The sequence below is a fragment of the Astatotilapia calliptera genome, chromosome 5, assembly GCF_900246225.1.
Source record: "Astatotilapia calliptera chromosome 5, fAstCal1.2, whole genome shotgun sequence".
NCBI classification, from domain to species: Eukaryota; Metazoa; Chordata; class Actinopteri; order Cichliformes; family Cichlidae; genus Astatotilapia; species Astatotilapia calliptera.
The window spans coordinates 36207248-36212613 of NC_039306.1; positions in this window are offsets into that span (position 1 = coordinate 36207248).

A 5366-nucleotide genomic window follows, 5' to 3' on the forward strand; every position below is an offset into this window, starting at 1 on the left:
GGAAACGAACAGGCTCAGGATGGCTTCGTCATCCACTCTCAGCTTCTTTCCTTCGTTGTCACTTTCAAAACAAAAGAAGTCCTCGTTGTCAGTGTCAGAGTCGAACACCCTCAGAAGGGCCGTGGCGGTGTCCTCTCCATCATGCAGCAGTCCAGCCCTTCGAAATCCGCTGGTGATCGTGGATGTTTTCACACTTTTCCACGCTGTCAGAATCCACCGGTGGAGTTGAGCATAACTTGCTTTTCGCAAGTTTATCGCCGCTCATCATCCACGCCTCCCTCTGAACGCATAGCGCTACTTTGAAGTTTGTTTTTCGCGCTACTTGTACGGCACTATGTTGCCTGGCGGATGGACATGTGACCAACATACCACTTTTGAACCCCGATCCTTCCGCCAAGCAACGTAGTGCCGTACAACAGCGGAACAAACAAAACAAATCGTCTTACGATATCACAAAAATCATGGACAATCCATAGAAAAGCCGCACCTGACTAAAAGCCGCAGGGTTCAAAGCTTGTGCAAAAAGTAGCGGCTTATAGCCCGACAATTACGGTAATTAATTAATTAATTACTTTAATTAATTAAATTAGAAAGTTACTAACTACTCTTGAAATCAGTAATTAGTTAGTAATTACTTTTGTCAAGTAACTTGACCAACACTAGTTAAGACTGTACAACAATACTTCAATAATAATTGAATTGCATTGTTTTAATTTCATTTAATTTTAAATTGAATTACAAATTTTTGAGCTTATTCTTGATGGAAATTGTCAGGCTGTCCATAATAATAATAATAATAATAATGGATTGGACATCCATTATTACTCCCAGACAGGGAGGGAAGGAACTCAGATATTAAACAGCATGGAACATCTGGTTAATTTTCAAAACAGAAGACTTGCTTGAGACTGAATTTTCCATTTAGGTGATCGTGGCTCAAGAGTTGGGAGTTCGCCTTGTAATCAGAAGGTTGCCGGTTCGAGCCCCGGCTCAGACAGTCTCGGTCGTTGTGTCCTTGGGCAAGACACTTCACCTACCGCCTACTGGTGATGGCCAGAAGGGCCGATGGCGCGATATGGCAGCCTCGCCTCTGTCAGTCTGTCCCAGGGCAGCTGTGGCTACAACTGTAGCTTGCCTCCACCAGTGTGTGAATGGGTGGGTAAAGCGCTTTGGGGTCCCTAGGGGGGACTAGTAAAAGCGCTATACAAATACAGGCCATTTTCCATTTATGATACTTTCTGCTGTGCTGTGACTCGATGCCAAGGTATTGTCCATTTTAGTCACAGAAAGTCACTGATGCTGGCAGATAGTTGCTACCTGAACAGAGATGAAGCACAGCCTGACATGTGGAGAGCAAACAGTTTTTCCCTCTCATTGATTCCCCTGGATGGTACTGCTTGTAAGTAACAACATAGCATGTCTGTTAGAATGTATCTTTTACAGAAACACCGACCTGTGTTTTACTTGAAATCTATACCCTAAACACAACAGCAGTCCTGATATTTCTCTGAGCTGAAGAGTTATCACACAAATGAGCGCTTGGCAATGTTGGAGTGTAGATTGATTTTTCAGGCATGTGAAGGTAAGCGCTTAGTTCCACAGCAAGCGCCCGGCAGTGCAGTGGCTGCTTTTATACTGATCTGTCCTGCTGTCATGGATCAAATCAAAATGAAAAGAACTAAATCTGTGGGACATCCCAGAGGCTTAGCGCGCTAGACAACATCTCTTGTCTTCTTTGTCCTTTGGTTCTTCTTTTTTATTTTATTTTCCTTGCATTTTTTTTTTGCCCTTCTTTTTGTTCCTCTTATTTCCCCACTCTGTCGACCTTTCCTAACCCTCTTTCCTTCTCATCCTTGATCTCTCTAAGGGAAGCTCAACCGAAGAGTTTCTTTTTCAGTGCCCCTGGCAAAAGTTTGTCACTTTCAAGACTGAACTATAAAGTCATCTGTGTAAAGACATTAGCAGAGTTGCACTGAATTACAGCGAGGCCTCCAAAAAATTCCCAATTGTACTTTGACGTAATACTTTGCTGTGTCACATGAAGTGCTATCTCCAAATAAGCATGCCACTTTGGCGTGTGTGTGTGTCTCTGTTTTGTTTGGTTTTGGTTTGTGTGTGCAACAAATTGGTTCTTGATGCCAGTTCACTACTAAGAACTTTACATGGAAGCAATAACTGCAGCCTTCTTAGTCTCTTAACTGTTTAGAGAGTTGAGAGTTGATTCTAAAGTTAGCTCCTCTAGTTCTTAAACTATGCTTAACTAAACTTGGGCCTTTCTTTAACTTTCAGATTACAGTAAGATTACATATGTGGCATAAACTTCTCATTGTACATGGTTCTGACTATAAAGTGAGAATCAGCAAAGTGACCTAGGAAAAGGAAAACGAACACAAAGACACACAAAAAGCCCTGTAATAGATATAAACAAGGCAAAACTTTAGAGGAAGAAAGTGTCTTCTGCTTATCGTTATCAGGGTCACAGAGGCCTGGAACCTACTCCAGCCACAATAGGGTGAGAGACAGAGTACACCCTCGACAGGTCACCAGTCTGAAGCAGTGCTAACACAGAGAGAAAGACAACCGTTCAAACATATGGGTAATTTAGAATCACCAATTAACCTAATCCCACTAACTGCATATCTTTGGTCTGCGGGAGGAAGCCAGAGTACCTGGAGACTCAGGCAAACATGCAAACTCCACACAGAAAGGCCCGAGCCAGATGGTGGGGTCAAACTTAGGACCGACGGTGGTAAACATCGTGCCACCATGTCGCCCTGGGACACTACTTATAGACTGATTTTTAGAAAGAAAAACCTTTGAAGAAAGATAAAATCAAAAGCAAAGAGCAGCTTCCCTCAGAATGCAGTTGCATTTGTGGTAGTAGCGGGTGCACATGTGAATTATATTGAGCTTTTCTGTGTAGCTGAAATAAATGGCATTCAAATTATTCTTGGATAATCCATGGATTTCAGGTGTGCATGTTAGATAGTCACAGTTGTTGCATGCTATATAAATTAAAGAGCTTCAGGTAACAATGGTCTCTATTTATTTATAATGGCTCTAGTCCTCCGTGGAGGGAGGAGGTGGGTTATAACATAAACAATATACAGTACAAAAATGTAAACGCTACTGTCTTGCTAGGAATTACCTGTTATTTACTGAGCAGGGCCCAAATACTTTAATTCTATTTATTATTTTGCAAAAAATTTAATAATTAAATAATATACACTGGATACTAATAATTTATTATTAAAGATACATCTACCAACTGCATTATTTCAAGCTACAACTTTAAAGTGATGACTTAATGAAGCAATATTAGTAATAATCAAGTAGTATTATATCATTCAAAATTGATAAATACTGATAAATATACTAATAAGTATAGTACAGTATAAGTACAATGTGATGCTAAAATGTCTGTTCAATTAGACGGCGTATGGATAAGCCTTTTATGAAGTTTGATTTTTTTTTCATTATTCTGATTTCTTATGCTGCCCGGTTACGAGCAGGTTGTCAATAACAAATACACACCTTACATTATAAATTTCTATTTCCAGATTACATATCCAGCCAGCTGTATATTGATAAATAGGAGAACTTATAAGTCATTTTTTACAGCACACTTGCACATTTTCGCAGAGGTAAAAGATACATTCAAATTATGTACAAGTGATGCTGTAATGAAAGGTCTGGGAGGTCCAAGGATGACCCAGCAAATCACCAAAATACATTATGAATAAATGTGAAAAAAAAAAATGTTTACTGTCAATGTCAATGGATGTTTGTGGTAATTAGAGGGCGATGGGTTTAAGTAACAGGGAGTGACTCTTCAAAAATATGTTTTTCTGAAAGATTTGCATAGATACTAAACCAGCTTATCCAGATTTAGGGGAGTTCAAATCAAAAGTGAGCTGTGTGGCCAAATGGCCGATGAACTGTGAGCAAAAACAGATTTTGCTGGGATAAAAACAATTATGTGTGATAAGATTAGAGAGGACAATTAGTGGTGAAACAGCACTTTTATTCAGTGGCATTAGACTAACAAAGAAGTCCTGGGGCTGTTTATTTAGCATAACAAAGGCTATGTAGATGGAGCCAAATAATGTGGGCTAGCCAGACAAAAACAGTCCATCAAAACTCATTAAAGCTGAGAATAAGATACATTAGGAAAATATGATGGTGAAGAAAGGAGGAAGTGTAGCTCTGAAAATAAAGGATGTTTTCATTGTTTAAAATTTCAAATGCTTACTTTGATCAGCACGGTGAAATGTTGAAAGGGTCCACTTTGTATTCTAAAGCAGGAGGCATGGCAGCTGATCCCAGCCGTTATTATTAATGGCCTTCACCTCAGCACAAACTGCACAGCGATTCCTTAAAATGCAAAAATGAGATGCCACCACCTGTAGACAGATACAAAGGGTCAAGAGGATAATGTCAGCCAGAGGTTCACAGGTCAACATAGTAAATCTTGTCAAAAGGGATAAACACTGCCTCCGAGCGCACTGACAAGCACTCTGTCTCCCAGAATGTGGAAGTCTCATGAAAACTTTATTATTTATCTTCTCCTCTGCTGCTTGTGCCTAAAATGGAGAGGAGAGAAAAGATTGAGCTACACAAGAAAAAAATAAAAAGGGTTAGGGCCGAACCACTGCAATAAAAGTGATGTATGAGACGTCACACAGTGATTGGCTCAATACATCACCCTCAAAACGCGAGCCCGTGTGCACGCACGCACACACTCACTCTATGGTGCGCTGAAGTCCTGAATGCCCGTAGGCTAATAGATGCAAGATAAAATAAGAACTTTGCAAATATGGGATGAAGCAATCTTTTATTGGACTGTATTAGCTCCACCCGTAGATCCACACACGCTCACATACTCTCACATATGCATGTTTATTGTTTAATTGGAGCTGTTCTGAAGCTGAAAGCGCAGGAGCATCGGGGCTGAGAATAAGCAGATGGTAACTAAGTGGGATAACAGAAATGGCAACTGACCTGATTGATGTTTCTATTGGTGCTCGCTGATGCTTGGTGCTTCCAGCAACACTTACGAACCTATAAAAGTATGGCGGTGTAAAATTGGGATGGTGCACTTCCTCGCTGCTGCGGAGTCCAAGAATAATTTTTTCTCTGTTCCCTCTGTTTTCACTTTGAAATCAAATAAGGCTCGTCATTCCACCACAAAGACGCTGCACATGTTAGTAAATGTTCATATATTTAGCTGTCTGTAAAAACATCTCAATCCAGATAAAACTGGTGGAATTACAATCCACATTTTAAAATGACCATGAAAACGGTATTATTGTACAATTACTATTACATTACAACCAGTGCTTTTAAAATCTGTTAGACTTTATACT